At 43.2% G+C, this 19,261-nt stretch overlaps 1 protein-coding gene across 4 annotated transcripts in view; it reads left to right on the forward strand.

Annotated features, from left to right (window-relative positions):
* CENPQ (centromere protein Q) overlaps positions 1 to 19,261 on the forward strand; it is a 1,051,590-nt gene that overhangs the window by 111,104 nt on the left and 921,225 nt on the right. The gene's annotated exons all lie outside the window — the stretch shown is intronic.

Raw genomic sequence — 19,261 nt, forward strand, 5'->3', positions numbered from 1 at the left:
GCTGGGCTACTAACCTGGAGGTGTAGGTATCCTTTATGAATATGGATACACCCCCTCCATTTTTGTTTTGGTTCATGTTCTGTGTCCGAAATGTGTGGTATGAGTTGTAGCCCGGTAGTGCTGGGGTGTTATGTGGAGCCTTGAACCACGTTTCAGTTACTGCACAGATGTCACTGTTCTCCATACTGAGGAGTGCTTTGAGCTCCTGCATTTTGAGATTTAAACTCCTGACGAGTAGCATAACCCTCATTTTTTTATTTGTGCTGTTTACGGAGGTGGGTTTGACTTCAGAGCCTTGCCTAAAAAAGGCACTATGGGGGCAACAAGAGCCTTTCTCCAGTATTCGAAAGCCTAGGGGTGACAGGTGCAAGCAGTCTCTTGCGAAGCAACGATGCTTGTCGAGCATGTCCTCCCAGGCTGACAGACACTGGGACATTTGCCCCAGATGTCAGGTCCCCCCATAATAGGAAGCAATTATCTACAAGGTTACACCTCCAATTATAAGCAAATACACCAGAAAGCTTAAATACAGTAAACAAGAAGAGAGGTATAGCAAATAGAAGTCGGGGGGGGGGGGCTGGTGGGATGGTAACCAGGACTGCAACAGTGAATACACTCTAACATCTACATTTATGGTAAGTGTACGTAATTGTACTTTTTTAAACTATGAGATGGAGGGGGTGCTCATATTTAGGCTGAATAGAGTTTTGATGAGTATGTTATGGTTGACCATGTCAAAAGCTTTGGACAGGTCTAAAAAAGTGACTGACACCAGTTAGCCCATATTTCTATGATTATTGATTATGTTGGTAAAGGACATATGAGAGCAGTTGTAGTGCTATGGAAGGGTCTAAATCCATTTTGATATATCAATAACAGGTTATTTTGTAGAAGGAAGTTCATTAGTTGTGTATGTAGAACTCTTTCGAGTATTTTTGATGGGGGGATAGGATAGCTATGGGATGGTAATTTAGTTCTACAGAATTTCCTCCTTTGTGTAGCGGGACATTGTGTGAAATTTTCCATAGAGTGGTTATTTTACACACTGATATTGGTCTATTTATCAGAATTGTAACTGGATAAGGCTATAGCTTTTGCAGCTATTTTTAGGTATTCAGCTGGTAGGTTATCTGTGGCTATCTGCAAGGGTTTTAACATTATCTGAGGTATTTGCTAAACTGGGTGGGGATATCTTCTAGGTTATTGGTTATAGCTGGAGTTGAGTTACAGATTTTCTTGGTAGTAGTAAGGAATTTATAGCTGACCAGAATTTTTGGGAGTTGGGATTGTTTTTCTTGGAAGTTCTGATAGTGGGTAATTTTATCTAGTTTAACTTGCTTTTTGGCTTTGTTACAGAGTTCTAAGTAGAATTGTTTTGTGGATTGGGTTCTATTTTTGTGGTAATTTAGCAATGTTTTGTTTCTTTCTTTGAGGATGGATAAGGTAATACTAGTTAACCAATGAGCATGTGTAGCCTTAGATCTAATGGTTCTGATGAGTGCATGATGATTTAGTATTTCTAAGAAGGATGAGTTAAAGTAGACAACTGCTTCATCTAGGGGTAGGTGCATTAGTGGCTGCCAGTAGCATAGTTTTAGGGCAGAGATAAAGTTGTCAGGTTCAAAGTTCTTTTTGTTCCTAATTACTCTGAGAGATGGTTGGGTAATACAGTGAGTTCTTTTTCTGAATAGGAAAGTTGGTTGGTGGTCACATAGGGTGGTCTGGAAGGCAGCCCACTTGGGTTTGCGAGTGAGCGATCAGATGTTAGAATCCAGTCCAAGATGGATTGGCTCTTAGATGTTTAGTCAGTTCTAGTGGGGGTTGAGATGAGTTTGGTAAATCCATGCAGATGAATATGGGTAGATGGGTTCTGCCTAGAACAATTTTGCCAGTCTGTTACTATCTCCTAATAAGATTAGTTTCCTGAGGTAATGAGTTTGAGATTGATTCCAGTAGGTTTTCCATATTGGTTATGTTGTTGCCTGGTGGGAAATAGCCACCTGTTATATTTGTGTTTATTGGGATTTAGTTTGTCTTGTAAGGATAATCTCTACATTATCTATGTTTGGAATATTTACTTGTGGTTGTTCTAATTTGAGGTGATTTAGGTATAGTAATGCTACTCCCCCACCCCTTTTACTTTTCCTGTCTGTTCTAATGACACTATAACCTGGAGGTGTTATTTCATTATTGCTGATATCTGCTTTAAGCCAGGTTTCTGTCAGTAGCACAATATCTGATTATATAAAGCTACTATTCCATGTAGTTCATGAATCTTATTGACTATACTCCTAATATTAAGCTTGAGAAATAGGAGAGAGGCGTTTTATCTCTGAGTTAGTGGTATGGTAAAACCAGTGTCTGGGTTTAGTGTATTGTTAGGCCTTGGGTTTGGGTGTATGTCGCCACTGCAAGTTAGTATATTTGTAATGTGAAGGTAGAGTTTTCTATTTTTATAGATTATTTTCTGGTTCTGTTGGGAGGTGTGGGTTTTGTATTTATTGGATTGTATTTTATATTGGTAGTGTGAAGGGATTTAAGGAGAGCTGGATCATTATTGATATATGGGAGCAAGTAATTATGGATAGCATTAGAAGTTTGTCATTGTGAGGAGATATCATATTGGAAGCAAGTGTGGTAGGTAGTAATAGCAGAAATTTGGAATAAGGTGATAGTGATAATTAATAGATGAAGGACTGGAAGTATGTGATAATTGCTAGATGAAGGATTGGAAGTATGTGGGTATGTGGACTATGGTACACATTAACCAATGTGAGAGAGTATTAATGTAAGATAGAAAGATGTATGTAGAAGGATTAGGCAGAATGTGGGAGCGGTTGGTGTTGGTGCCAAATGGAGGGAGATGCTGAGTGGCAGTTGAAGGGTGAGGTTGATAACTATAAATGTATTTGAATTAGGGGCGGGTGGGAATTTCTAGATGAATATATATATAATTAGTGCATGTTTTGTTCACTGTCTGCAAACAGTTTCTCAGCAGTCTGTGTATTCTTTCCAGAATTTGAGAATTGCCATCAGTTCTTAAGATATTGGACTTGCAATCGTATCACTTAGGAATGCAGAAGAGTTCATAGAAACCTTCTATCAGAGCATCTATGTTCTTTAGAACACAGTTCGTGTTGATTGACATTGAGCACGTCGCTCAAGAGTTGTTTAAAGGGTGAACCAATGTCTGTTGTAGTCCGATTCAGTGTTTGGGTTGTCTGATCCTATGTAATCCCTCCTTGGTACCTTTTTTTGAGAGCTGTGATTCTGAGGCTCTGACTCCTCCCCTTTCCATAATTTTCTCCTCTCCACTAAGTTACCTCAGTTCTCATTTGCTGCCTTAATCTTCTAAATGTGTACCCAAGAGCTCTCCTTTTCATGATAAGTGTCAGTGTCTCTTTTTTTCTTAGAATAGATATGTTTGCCTCCTCCCTTCTCTTTTAGGATACTTAGTGTAGTTAGTAGATAGTATAGCTGTATAGTTATAGCTTTAGATAATTTTAGGATAGGTAAAAAGGTAGTTTTTTCAGTGTGTCTTTTTCTAGATAGTGTTGTGTGCATTTTATTAGCTATAAAAGTTATAGGTGTTTCTTAAAAAAAGCATAGTTTGTGTTAAAGAACAATTAAATTCTAATACATATTTACAGATTTTTGTTTTGTTTGTTTTTTATTTGGATAAGGGTTTAAAAAATGCTTTGCTTGCAGACACAAAATTCCTCCAAGACCCACACTGTCTTTGTGATTATTGTTTAGGTGTTGTCCACCTTCAAGCTGACTGTGGTATTTGTGCTGCTTTTGTGTTCAGGGCTATTGGAGGCAGAACATAAAAAAATATTTTAAAAAATTGCCCCCCCTCCCCAACAGGGTCTTCATCTTTTTTTCTCTGTCTTTTGCTGCTAGGCCAGCTTCAGCTTCCCGAAGCAATAAAATAGAGAAAAGGAAAGAGATGAGTGCAAGGAGAAAGGAGGAGAAGGACAAAGGTCTAGAGAGAGAAAATTCTGAAGAGAAATATTTTGAGGAGAAGAGATCCAAGAAATCAAGGAAAAGGTCCCCCCCCCCCCAGATTCATCTGATCCTTCAGTTCCAGCACCTAAAATGCCAAGGAAGTCTGATCCAGACTCTCTTTACAAGCTAGGTTCTCACCAGAGCCAGTGAGCCCTCAGCTTCATATGCCTGTCTTACAAGAAAGACATTTTTTTCCAGGCTCTCCGTGATGGATTGGACTGACCCCGATGATGATACCACCAGAAGCCTTACTGAAATGGACATTGACTGTATGGTGAGGAAATGAAGGACACAAATATGTCCCCAAGAGAAGTTATGGGTGCAGGCCCATTGACCCCTTCACCCTTTTCTCCAGTACCAGTTCACTCTTCAGATCCAGTATTCCCATGGGTCCGAGCCCTTCTGATGCACCTTGGTTAGATCCAACAGTTCAGGGAATTTTGGCATTAGCTACATCCCTTACTGTCTCCATTCCGATTTTTTTCAGATAGAGGATGAGTCTCGGAGCTGAAGCATCAGTGTAGAGTTCCCATTGGTAGTGTCACTCTGAAGTTTTTTGGAGCTGTGTCTTCCTCTCCAGGCCTCTGGACTCAATAGCTTGGGTCTGAGGTCATCCTCCTAGCTGATCTTGATTGGGCTGGGAAAATTTCTTGAGACTTTGGATAGGAGGGAACACCTCCTTGGCTTCAATCACGGCTTCATCTTTTGTGGCTGTTGAAATAGCCTTGGATGGACCACTAAGGCAGATGCGAACCTTGAGTTCAGATTTCGCTAGACTCCTTTTGGATCTTGTCTGATTCCTCTCATTCTGATGGGGGTACTCGACACTCGCTCCCAATCTTAAGAACCATCTCCAGAGGCAGCCCAGAGACAAGGTTCTAGGAAACAGACATACAAACAGAAGCATCAAGACTCCTCTCACTGAAGACACAGATTTGGATAAAGGTGAAGGGTTCCCTAGATTCCACCCCTCCAGGAGACATCACATTTGGAGACATCGTAGAATAGATGAAGCAGAAGGGAGGTTTGTCCACCCAAACCCCTTACACCAGATGAATCTATTTTCCTCGAAGCTTTTGGCAGTGGCTTATCTGCATCCGATGTGGTATCCCTCTGCTGATGTCCTTGTAGATCTTGTAGCACAGCAGGCCTGGAAGGAGCCTTACGTAATACAACCCATCTCCAAAACGCCTGACATTCTGTTGGCACCAAAAGGATAGGAAATATTGGACAAAAGGACCACTAGTAGAGGCCATGGTAGTAGTAGTAACCATGAAAAAGTAACAGTCTGAGGAGAGTTCTTCCATTCATCTTTGTAACAGGGAGTCAAGGGTGCTGGACAGACTGGGGAAATGGACTTGTACTTCAGCAACTGAATTAACTTTCACCTATGACTTGCTTTCAGATGTACCTGACCAAGGAGATTTCCAAGTCCCTCTCAGGTAACTTACCACCAGATGTTCAAAAAAGTGGACATCCAACTGGCTACTCCACAATCCACTTCTCATGTGGCCATGTGCCTGCTCTCTAATGCAGCAGATGGTACGGCTAGAGTGCCAGGCACATGCACTACCATGTATCTTCATGCCTGGATGTGTGTCTGAAAGTCTGTGTAAAGCTTCAAAACATCCTTTATTAATGCCCCATTCAATGGCTCCATCCTCTTTTGGGTCAAAAGTTAAAGAAGCTCTTATTAGGAGGAAACTGGATGAAAATACTCTGTTTGCAGTAGGAATCCATTTTTCCACCCATCTGAGGTCCTTTTCCAGGAACCAAAGGGGGTTGTAAGATGTGGTTGAGATAATCACTGGGTTTTCATGAGTACACTGCTGGAAACAGACCACCCTGAGGCAGAGGGGAAGTGGCCCAAATGGATGTTGCCCCTGGGGTAGAGGCGGACTACATAATCTGGGTTTTCATGGTCCCTTCACTGAGAAACCCTATCCCTGAAGAATTACGTGACTACTGCATACTGGAGGCATTCGGAGGGGCATGTAACCTTACACCCCTAAGCCTAGCAGAACATTACTTTGGATTCTTGGGTGCTAAGGATAATTACCAGAGGCTACATCATCCCCTGTTCATACTTTCCAAAAAAGAAGTGAAGGTTTCTCAATATTCCACCCAGTCAACTGGAATGTGCAACAACAAAGGGTTCTTTCAAAAGTTGCTATTAACAAAAAAAAAAGTCAACCAGTAGGTTCCCCCAGACAACTTAGGATCTGGAGTCTGTTCCAGGTTCTTTAGTTCCAGAAAAGACAGAGGACTTCAGCCTCCGCCACCTCAATCATTTTGTGAGACAAAGTTTGGATGATCATGATACAGTCCATATGACCTCTATTAAGGAATTACAATTGGATAGAAAGGCAGTGCAGGAGATTTCTCTTTCTGGCTGGGGCCAGTCATTTTCAGTTCAGAGCACTGCCTTTCAGTCTCAACATAGACCCCGTGGGTGTTCACCAAGATTATGTCAGTGGTAACAGCTCCTTTCCAACTGCAAAGGATCCAGGTCTTACTATATTTGAATGATCGGCTCCTAACTGCTGCTTCCAGGGATCTGCTGGTACAACCACCGACATTACAATTCCATCTTACAGATCTATTAGGGAGTGCAGTAAACGGTCTCTCCCTCAGCAGATGGTGTATAGCATGCCATATCAACACAGTTTTTCAAATTGCCAAACTTCCAGGTACCAGGGTACAGTCCTCATGAATAATGGCCTGTCGGGTACTTCATTCCTTTCATCAAGCACGATTTATTCTCTCTCTGCAAAACAGTACAGGAGAGTGTTACAGTGCACTCTCAGTCCAGGAGTAACAGACTACACCCTCTAGATGCCAAAATTTGTCTCTCACAAGTTTGCAGAGGTAATTTCAAATGGTGGATAACCTCCCCATCAGTGAGCATAAGGGAGATACTTTTGCCCACTGATCCTCCGGGTCACAGTGAACATGTGCGCCTCCCTTCTAGGGTATGAGGGGCATTTCAAGGGGAAGACTGATAAAGATAATTGGTCACCTGTAGAGGCCAACCTTCACATAAATATCGTGGAGATGAGTAAGCCACCTAGCATTGCAGGCTTTTTAGGAATGTATACCCAAGGGTGTGGTATACATCCAGATGGACCATATGTCACTGGTCTCGTACATCAACAAACAAGGAGGAATGTGATCATACTCATTTTGCCTGGAGGCCATGAGAGTATGGCAATAGTCAATACTCTCCCATTATTTTCTGAAAGCAATGCACATACATGGGACATTAAGTGTACTAGCTGACAAGGTAATCCGATCAATCCTTTTGCCTCATGAATGGTGTCTCAGCCACAGTGGCAATAGAAATTTTCAGCCACTAGGCCAACCTTGCTTCAACCTCTTTGCCTCATACCTGAAAGGGAAGTGCATCAGTTACTTTGCCCTAACCTCTCCAAAGGGACAGTCCCTGAGAGATGCTTTAGCCCACAATTGGTCCTTGGGTTTATTCTACACCTTTCCCCCATAACACTCTTAACATAACTCATTCAGAAAGCTGCCACGTCCAAGACCAGAGTGATCCTCATTGCTTTCTGGCCCAGGCAGGTTTAATTCTTTTGGCCTTGTTTAATGCATCTACCTCAGGTGTTTAAATCCCAACTCAGATTTTCTGAATCCTCATCCAGGTTGCTTCTACCAGATCTAGAAGCTCTAAAGTTGACTGCATGGTTGATCCAATTTTGGCAATAGCCTGAGATGCCAGGCTTTCCTTATAATTTACATTATTTCTTTCTCACAAAACAGTCAAAAAGATTTATAAAGCAAGTGGAGAACATTTTCTATCTGGACACCTTTGAAGGGATTGGATTTGTTCTTTGCTACTCTCCCATCAATAGTGGATTTTCTATCAGAACTTTTTCAACAAGGGTCTAGTTTTTCTACTAACAATGTGCAAGTGGCAGTCATTTCATATTTTCGTATAGAACGTAATGACTCCTCCGTTGCCTCTCCAAAATCTCCAATAGCTTTTCTCAAGCAAACTTTCTTGCTAAGACCACCACCGCATTACGCATACAGTTCCTCCATGGGAAGTCGTGGTCTTGCTTCAACCCATAACTTGGAAACTCTTTGTGAGCCGGTAGCCTCAGTAGATCTTGAGTATCTCTCTCAGAAGACTGTTTAGATCCACTAGATGGATTTCTAAATTATAAGCACTATAATGCAAACCACCTTATCTAATTTTCCACGAAGACAGAGTAACCTTGAGAACAAATTCTATATCTTTTTAACCAAATGTGACATTTGAAGCAAATTTGAATCCATCTGATTTACCAGTCTTTTTTTCCACAATTTCTTAAAGGGGAATATCTACTACGCACACTAAATGGTTACAGATGGTGCGAATTCTGTTTACACCATACCAAGGATATAAGAAAGTCAACTGTTTCTATCCTTTTTCTAAGGTAAAAATGGGAGAAATGTATTGAAAGTCAATATTTTTAAATGGCTGTTGATTGCATTTCCTTTGTGTATAATGACTAGGGTTTATACTCTTGCACAAGAAACCCAACCAAAGCATTCCACAAGAGCAATAGCTGCTTTTATGCAAAAGCAGTAGCTACCTTTACGGAGTTCATGAAGAGCGTCCCCATTGATGACATTTGTGCAGCAGGAGGCACGGTCCACTGTTAACACCTTTTGTATTCCATAACAAATTAGAAGTGCAGTCTGGAGCATGTTCATCCTTTGGTTTCACCGTTCTCAACATTGTCCTTCCTTGATACCACCCAGGTGTTTTTTTGGCAGTTTGGAAATCTGTCTCAAACTCTGAGTCAGAAGAAAACTGACAACATTGGCTGCAAAAGTTACATACTTACCATAGCCATAGATCCATGTTGTCTCATTTTCATCCATTTTACAACCCTCCCTCTTACCCCCTTTCAAATTGTCACTGACAAATTCGGGTGTTTGGACAGACCTCACCTAAGACCATGTCTGTTCAAAATGTTCTCTTGATTCTTACTGTGGTATTAACAGGTCTATCAACTCTGACACTTTCAGGTTTGTACAATTACAAGAATAGCTCTATAACTTGGGTGAAGTCAGCCAACTCAGTCTGAGGTATCTTGGGGGGAGGGAATTATGGGTAGGAGAGGTGTCAGAGCCTCGGATCCACAACCCTTGAAAAAGGTGCCAAGGTCGGATCCAATAGAATCTGACAACCCAAACGTTGACTAGGATGAAAACAAGGCAAAACGGATCTATCATTATGGTAAATACGTAACTTATATTTCTATAGGTAGTGGGTTACAACTCCTTCTCTGCCCCTTTCTCTCATATCCAGATTCCATCAAGTACCATTGGATTTTCCTCGTGTAATCAGTGTAGTCCACCCTTACAGTCCATATTTCTTTGCTGCCATCCCTTGTGAAGAAATTTCTTGGTGGCATTGACAGACTTATTATTATTTTTTTTTATTTGGGGTGTCATTCTAGATTTCTGGCCCAAATTAAAGACTGACCACATATTCCTTGAAGTGTGCCTGGAGACCCATTTTCAAGAACTGACAGTACCACAGTTGTGATTTTCCCTTGTCCAGAAGACTCCTCTCAGGTTGAGATTATGGCCATAAATCTTTGACAGCTTCCTTGTTTGCCCTGTAGACCTAGGACTGAATACATCAATGCAACAATATTGTGTTGCACAGAGTGGCACACATACTTGGCAAGATAAATGTGGGATGCAAGTAGCTTAAATAACCAAGTCAACAAGATACTCCCAGCAGACAAATCTCTTCATAGGTTCATAGGAGATTATTAAGGTAATGGATTAAGAGTCCTTACAAGCATAGTCAGTGTAAACCGATTTTATGCAGTATATGGCCACTAGGGGCAAGAGGATAGCATGGATTTGTGCTTGTGCCTTGAGTATCTTACAGATTACTCCAGTCCATAAGGGACATAGACGTTACCCCAGGTGTGAATTTGCGATTTCTCATCTATTGATCCAAACTGTGTTTGAGGAGGAACAGGGAAGGACTCTGCTTAATGTGAATAGGAAGCCTGTTCCAAGTAAGGGACAATCTCTGAGATGTATAACTGCCTCTGTAGCATGTTTTGTTTGAGTGACTGACTAAGTTTAGATCCCTAAACTGGACCCTCATGCCTTACGGATGTGTAGCAGCTCCATCAGGGCTGGATTTGAGTGCCTTGTAGATGAGGCAAAGGTTGCCTCTTAATAGTTGGTAGGAGAGTAAAGGGATAGGGCTTTTAGTCCATCTGCATAGGACATGTTGTTTACACCCTGTATTGTCTTTGTAAGGAACCTCTGATGTCACTCCAGCTGCTGTAAGTACCTAGTCAAGTACATACCATATGGTACATTGTACTCAATTATTGGCCTAATGAAGGCTGAGTACAGTGGAAGTATAATTTCCTTTGATCTGGATGTCATACCTTTACTTACAAGTTGTGCCTCATGGACTTCCTCACCACTGTGGATACATGGTGGACAAAGTACAGGCAGTACCTAGATCTCTCACCTCTGGGTTTGCTCTTAGGGGTGTGCTATTAATGCTGTAATTTGTAGGGATATTTGACTTCCCAAATGCATAATAATAATAATAATAATAATCAGTCATAATAATAATGCGTTTTTTCACATTTTAGTTCTAGGCTGTGGTTCTAGCACCAATCATTTGTCTGATCTAGATCCTCTTGAAGAATATCTACATCAGTGGAGGATGTTCTTCGTGTTTCACTGTTGCAGTCATTACATTTGGATTATCCTGCTGGCAGGTTGCCCTCAGTCGGCCTGAATTCCAAAGTCCTGGGTCCTGCATCGGTTGCTGTTGCCTCTTCCCTGACGTCAGGTCGTCAGGGGTATAAAAGATGCAGCCGACGCCATTTTATTTAGTCTTTCTTGCCGCGCGGTGCCCGAAGCAGAAGCAGTTCACAAGTGCCAGTCGGCCGACTTCTGAGATTTTCGTGTTCGAGTTTCAGATCCGAAGTCTTCATTAAAAGCTAAGTACCCCGTTGGGGAAACTTTTTTTCTTGCTCCAGACCGATGTCAGAAAAAGTTAATAATTGCCTTTCTTGTGGGAAGCAAATACCTCATAAGGACTTTCATTCTTACTGTATTCCTTGCCTAGGCCCTGACCACGACGTTGCTAGTTGTCAGTTTTGTGCTAGATTTAACCAATGCACTATTCAGCGTCGGTACGGTTTTGCATTAAGCTACTTTGGGCGAAGATTTAATTATACAATGTCGTCGGATAGCCATCCGACTACCGGAGTTTACAAAAAACGAAAAGAAAAAGACAGGCAACAGAGGTCCAAAACTGATGACGAAGCTTCTCCTAAGCAAGTCACCAGTTCGCCGGTCCTCAGTGAGGCACTTCGCAGCCCCTGACGCCCACTCCTTTAGAGTCGCAGGCCGCTACCGACTCCCACGTGGAGTCGCCCAAACTCAAGGTATTGGAGCCCCGGAGATTATTCCCTCAGATGGGTCCGGAGCCGCTGAGCAGTCATCTGTTTCTGAGGGTGTATTCAAACCTAAACAATTATATATTAAACCGGCTTCAAAGACAAAGGCTAAAACATCTTTAAAAGCAAAGAAACAAGTTCAGCCACAAGGACAGGCCTCCATGCCCAAAAAACAGATGCTCAAAATGGCCAAAGACTTAATTATCTTGATCAGGGGTTGCCATCCCCCTCCTGATAAGAGGCCTAGGCAAGAGACAGACTATGAATCTTCAGATCAGGTTTCCATTTCTTCTGATTCCTCTTCTGATCAGGAATATTCTCTTTCCCCCCTATGAGGATTCTGATGCTGAAGAATCAATTCCTTCAGCTTCTCCTCCTGAGGACTACTCTTTTGGGGAAACCTTGCATACCATGAGGGAACACTTCCACTGGGAGAGCCAAGATTTTTCAGAATCTAAGAAAAGGCTCAGAGACTTCCTTTTACTACCTCAACACAGGCCTCTAGCTATTCCACTTGTGTTAGACATTGTAGATGATGTTCTCGGAGTCTAGTCTGACCCCTGACTCTTTACCTCCAGCTCCTGTTAAGCCGGACAGATACTACAGGGTCCCTGACTCTCATAAATTCCGTTTCATAAACCCTTCTGCAGACCCAGAAACTATTTCTCAGGGTCCAAAAGGGGTCAAGGCTTCTACTGCAAAAAACCCTACCCCCTCTGACAGGGATTTTAGGGCACTGGATAGATGGGGAAAAAGATTTACACATCTGCTACTTTGGCTACAAGAGCCTTAAATTGCCAGTTTCATATGCTCAGATATCAGCAATATATCATGACACTGCTTAAACAGAAAATTATGGCAAATTCTGAATGTGCAGAAAACAAAGAAATGCAGGATTTATTGCATGCAGCTGAACAAGTTGAAAAGCATACTTTGCAATGTGGGTTTGATTCCCTGGAGGCCTCCTGCAGGGCCGCTGTTACGGGTTCTGTTATTAGGAGGCATGCTTGGTTAAAGGAACAAAATCTGCCTGACCATGTTAAAGCAAAATTATTAGATGCTCCTTTACAACATGATACATTGTTTGATGTTAAGGCAGAAGAGGTGTTAAAGAAAATGGAGGACAAAGCTAAATCTAAGCAAACGGTCAAGGATTTCTTACAGGTACAGCCACCTAGATTTAGCAGACACTGGCCTACAAAGAATTGGTCCTTTCCAGTCTCAGACAGACCTCAAAGGGGCAGATCCAGACGCCCTAGAGGCAGATCACAGCCGCAAGGTTCCTACAGGTCTAAGCAGTGGAGTGCTTCTACCTCCAAAGGTGGAGAAGACAAATCACAACCATACAGGAAACAGTCCCAATGACTTCCCCCTGCCTGCACCAAGCACTTATCTTCTGGCAGCACCCTTAGGGGGAAAATTGGCACATTATAACCCAGGACAAATAGGTTCTAGACTTAGTGTCCTGCCAAGGGCAAACTGTTGGCCAGACCTGCCAAAAAATCAATGGGCAGAGGCTCAAAAACAAGTTGCAGCTCTCGTGGACATGAGGGCTATTCAACAAGTGCCACAGCAAGAGCAGGGACAAGGATTTTACTCAAGACTGTTCTTGGTACCCAGAAAGGGCAAAGCATGGAGACCAGTACTGGACCTATCTATTCTAAACACTTTCCTGGATATACCAAAATTCAAGATGTTGACCTTACAGCAGCTTCTGCCCATGCTGGGCAGCAAGGCTTGGCTCGTGACTTTAGACCTAAAAGAGGCATACCTGCATGTCCCAATCAGGCAATCGTGCAGAAGATACCTCATATTCAAGGCTGGCTCAAAGCATTACCAATTCTCTGCACTGCCCTTTGACTTATCTACTGTGCCCAGGGTCTTCACAAAGTACCTGGCACCAGTAATTGCTTACTGCAGACAAAGAGGAATACAAATCTATCCTTACTTGGACGACTGCCTCCTACAAGCAGAGAACAAGGACATTCTACTACAGCATTTGACTTTTGTGATAAGACTTTTAACATGCCTAGGGTACACAGTCAACAAAAAGAAATCAAAACTAGTACCATCTCGAGATAATATTCCTGGGTGCAAGCTTAAATACAACTGCCCAGATGGCTTATCTCACTCCAGACAAACAAAGGCAACTGACTACCTATTTCAAGAAATTGGCAACAAAGGCCCCATTATCTGCAAGTAAAATTCTGCAGGCTTTGGGCTTTATGGCATCCTGCATCTTACTAATTCCATTTGCAAGACTGCATATGAGGAAAATTCAATGGTACATAAAAAGTGTCTGGACACAATATTGCCACAGTCTGGAAACGATGATTACTCTAATTCCCTGCCTGCAACAGGAATTTCGATGGTGGGCAAAGGCTTGTCACCAAAACAAGGGACAGCCATTCTCACTACCCCCAGCCAGGCAGAGCCTAACGGTGGATGCATCAGATTATGCTTGGGGGGCACACATGGCAGGAAGAGGCATTCGGGGCACCTGGTCCACAAACCAAAAGCATCTACATATCGAAAAGAGATGCTAGCTGTTCAAAATGCTCTGACAACCTTCAAGGACCTACTTCAACCGGGACAACTACTGATAAAGACAGACAACACCACGGTCATGTGGTACATAAACAAGCAGGGGGGCACTCATTTTTATCCCCTTTGTAGACTAGCCATGGCTTTATGGGACACAGCATTGACTTACCAAGTTCATCTGCAGTAACAATTCCTGCCAGGAAAGGAAAATACTCTGGCAGACGAACTAAGCAGAAACCTCATGGATCCCCATGAGTGGCACCTGGATACACAAGTCTTCAGCATGATAATGAAATGGGGACGCCTGGACATAGATCTATTTGCCTCCCCTCAAAACAATCCACTAAAAAGATTCTGCACAAGGACTTATCACAGACAAGCTTGGAAAGTGGACGCCTTATCTTTCAACTGGACAAACCTGTCAGTATATGCCTTTCCTCCACTGCCTCTCCTCCCCAAGGTACTCCTAAAGGTCAGGCAGGAGAAACCAAAAATGATTCTGATTGCCCCAGACTTGCCATGCCAGTACTGGTATCCAGTCTTAAGGAACTTGTCCCATTGCCCAGTCTGGACCTTACCACAAATACCTCATCTACTGTCCCAGCAAAGCTATCAGATTCTGCACAGCCAACTCAGGACCCTAAACCTGGCAGCATGGCAGATAATATAGCCATACAAACTACACCTCTCAGTAAAGCTGTGATGGATGTCATTTTAGAAGCCAGAAGGCCTAGTACTAGAAAATCCTATGCTGGAAAATGAAAGAGATTTTGCGCTTGGAACGAAGCTCAAGGAACTGATACAACTGTCCCAAATATTCCTCAGATTTTGCAATATTTAACGGAGATGCTGGACAAAGGCCTATCTTTTTCATCAATTAAAATTCATGCCTCTGCCATTTTGGCTCATTACAATGCAGAGCCACCACTCTTTCTCATCCTTTTATTAAAGCAGTACCTCAGAGGAGCCAAAAACTTAAGGCCTCCAAGGAGAACGCCAGTACCTGCATGGGACCTCAATTATGTCTTGGAAAAACTCATTTTACCTCCTTTTGAGCCAGCTGCTACTGCAGACATAAAGTTCTTATCTTGGAAAACAGCTCTGTTGCTAGTAATAACTTCTGCAAAACGAGATGTCCTTCATGGATGCATCTGCAGTCATAACAACTGGGTTGTCCTGTCGTCAGGCAGCCCTTCGGTCGGCCGGATTCCAAAGTCTGGGTCCGGCTTCAGCTGATGTCGCACTTCACCCGACGTCATCTCTGCTGGTCTTCGGGTATAAAGGCATCAGCCGACGCCATCTTCCTCAGTCTTTCTTGCCGCGTGGCGCCCGAAGCAGAAGCTGTTCGCAAGTGCCGGTCGGTCAGATCCAGAGATTACTACTACCGAATACTACTTTGAAGACTTCTAAAGCTAAGTACCCATTGGGGACTCTTTCTTGCCTCAGCCGATGTCAGAAAAAGTCAATAACTGTTTAACTTGTGGGAAACAAATACCTCATAAAGATTTCCACTCTTACTGTTTGCCTTGTTTAGGCCCAGACCACGACGTAGCAGCCTGTTTGGCCTGTGCTTCCTTCAACCGACGAATGCTTAGGCGTCGGTCGGAGTTTGCTGAACAGTTTTTCGGCTCAGATTTTGCGTACATTATGCCGTGGGATCCTCCGACTACCCAAATTGTTAAACGCAAAGAAAAAGACCGACACTCGCGCTCCGCGGTTTCGGCCGAAACCACGGTTAAGCAAACTGCGAGTGTCTCGGTTTCGGCCGAAACCGAGAAAACTGATCAAAATACAGCCGAATCATTGACTACTACTGAGGTTCCTGCTACTTTACTTGAATCAGCCTCAGAAATTTTACCTACAACTGTGGTTACTAATGACTTATCAGACACCATCCCTTTGGATGTCTCTACCCCAGCACATGGTGCTGCTAGGCCTCCTGCAGCCATGTCTATTAAGGCCTTTGCCAGGGCTAAAGCAGCCAAATCTACTAAATCAGTGCCTGTTAAACCCCCCTCAACCAGGCCCACTTCTAGTTCACAAATGCTTTCACTGGCAGAAGATTTAATATCCTTAATTAGGGGATCTCAATCTCACCCAGACAGGGCCTCTCAGCCCCCAGAAAAGAGACCTAGAGCAGAGCCCCCCCAAGCCTGTGTCCTCTGATGATTCTGCGGATGACTCAGATATTACAGACCAGCCAGAGGCTCCTTTTTCCAATTATGAAGACTCCGATGCTGAAGAATCCATTCCAGCTGCCTCTCCACCAGAGAAATTCTCCTTTGGGGAAACCTTACATGCCATGAGAGAACAATTCCAATGGCAGCAACAGGATTTCTCAGATTCCAGAAAAAGACTTAGAACTTTTCTGCACTTACCACAACATAGGCCCTTAGCTATACCTCCTGTCCTTTCTGTTGTGGACGATGCATTTAATGATGTCTGCACTGCACCTGATTCCTTACCTCCAGCCCCTGCCAAACCAGATAGATTTTACAGGGTGCCAGACACTCATCACCACCTATACAAGGCCCCACTTGCAGACCCCGAAACTATATCCCAGGGGACTAAGGCAGTAGCCTCGACCACAGCAAAAAACCCTATTCCTTCTGAAAGGGAATCCAGGTCTTTAGACAGATGGGGCAAAAAAGTTTACACCTCTGCTACTCTCTCAGCTAGAGCTTTAAACTGTCAGTTTCACATGATACAATACCAAGAGTTTATGCTTGATCAGTTAACTAAAAAGCTATCCTCTGATGACTCTATAGATAAGAAATATGTATTAGAAATGGTAAATAACATACAACAGGTTAGTAACCATTCTTTAAAATGTGGCTATGATGCACTGGAGGCTTCATTTAGATCAGCCATGACTGGCACAGTGATAAGAAGACATGCATGGTTGAAGGAACAGGTCTTACCGGATCATGTTAAAGCTAAGTTATTAGATGCTCCTATGGATAAGGCCAGTTTGTTTGGTACACCTGCCCAGCAGGTAATGAAGAAAATGGAAGAAAAGGCAAAATCTGTACAAACGGTTAAAGATTTTTACAGGTTCAGCCCCAAGGTTTAGCAGGAACTGGCCTGCCAAAATTGGTCCTTTCCTGACTCCACAAGATCCCAAAGGGGCAGGAATAGACGTTCCAGAGGCAGAAATCAATCCAGAGGGTGCCTACAGAGGACGACAGTGGCAAGGTAATAACAGAGGCACAGACACAGCCACTACCACTGCAACAGGACAATCACAGTGACTTGACTTTAACTCCGCCTACCAGGGAACAAATAGCAGCACCATTAGGCGGAAAATTAGCCTTATTTTCGAAAAATTGGCACTATATCACAAAAGACAAGTGGATTTTGCAAACCATAGACCAAGGTTACCGGTTCCACTTCCACACTTTACCAGTCAAAGAGGAATGCCAAACCTGCCTCCAAATCAAAAATGGAAGCTCTACAGCAGATAATGCAATTAACAAAGATGAGAGCTGTGGAAAGAGTACCAATGACAGAACAAGGCAAAGGATTCTACTCCAGACTATTCCTAGTTCCAAGAAAAGAAAAAGTTGGAGACCTATTCTCGACCTGTCCATCTTAAACACATACATCATTGTCCCAAAATTCAAAATGCTGACCCTACAGCAACTTCTTCCCATGCTGGGCAAGGAGTGTTGGCTGGTAACTCTAGATCTCAAGGAGGCATACCTGCACGTCCCCATTCGACCAAATTGCAGAAGATACCTCAGATTTCTTGCAGGATCAGAGCACTATCAATTCTCAGCATTGCCCTTTGGCTTATCTACTGCGCCCAGAGTATTCACAAAATGCCTGGCATCAGTAATCGCCCACTGCAGACTACAGGAATCCAAATTTATCCATACCTGGACGACTGCCTGCTACAAGCGGACAACAAAAGCAAGCTGACAACAGATTTACAAAGGGTCATTTACTTGCTACAAGCCCTGGGATACACAGTCAATTTACAAAAGTCAAGGCTGATACCATCCCAAACAAGGACATTCTTGGGCTGAATTGGACACAGTAAGACAAATGGCATTCCTAACTGCAGAAAAACAAAAGAACTTCCTCTTTACTTCTTGGCACTAACAAAACAGAACAAGCTAACAGCAAGAAAAGTTCTGCAGGCCTTGGGCTTCATGGCATCATGCATAATCTTGGTCCCTCATGCCAGACTGCATATGAGAAAACTACAGTGGTACCTAAAGAATTTATGGTCCCAACACAGGCACAGCCTAGAAGCAGAAATACCACTAATCCCATGCCTAAAACAGGAGTTCCTATGGTGGGCTCAAGCATGCCAGTCAAACCCAGGCCTACCCTTTCTCAACTTTCGAGCAAGCCAAACCATCACAACAGACGCCTCAGACCTAGGATGGGGGGCGCACATGCTGGACAAATGCGTACAGGGATTGTGGACTCAGGACCAGCTACACCTGCACATCAACCAAAAAGAAATGCTGGCAGTAAAACTGGCAATCCAAAAATTCAGACCATTTCTCAAAGAAGGCCATTTGATGATAAGGACAGACAACACCACAGTCATGTGGTACATCAACAAACAGGGAGGCACTCATTCATACTCCCTATGCAGAATGACTTTGGACCTTTGGAACCTGGCACTCAGCTACAACATCCAGTTACAGGCAATATTTGTACCGGGAAAGGAGAACACTCTAGCAGACATGTTAAGCAGAACCACCTCGGATGCTCACGAATGGATGCTACACCGGACATTTTCAAGACCATCACAAAGAAATGGGGAATGCCACAGATAGATCTATTCGCTTCCCCTCTAAATCACCAGCTCAAAAAATTCTGCACAAGGACATTCCACCCACTTGCATGGAAGGTGGATTCGCTGTCCTTCAGCTGGAAAGGTCTGACAGCATATGCATTCCCACCTCTTCCCTTGATACACAAGGTATTACTAAAAATCAAGGAAGAACGTCCAAGGATAATCCTGATAGCTCCGAACTGGCCAAGACAACACTGGTACCCATTGCTGAGGAGCATGTCTCGGGACAAAATGTGGTCAATACCCTGATGCCTTTGATGTTAACTCAGAACAACTACAGCATCATGCATCCAAACCTAAAAACTTTACAACTGACTGCATGGAACATCACATAGCAGCAACTAATCCAGATCTTTCCCAACGGGTTAAAGACATTATCCTTGAAGCCCGCAGACCTTCAACAAGAAGGAACTATGCAGGAAAATGGAAAAGGTTTGTC

Source organism: Protopterus annectens, chromosome 9.part0, assembly GCF_019279795.1.
Source record: "Protopterus annectens isolate FY-2018-M chromosome 9.part0, PAN1.0, whole genome shotgun sequence".
Lineage (NCBI taxonomy): Eukaryota > Metazoa > Chordata > Ceratodontiformes > Protopteridae > Protopterus > Protopterus annectens.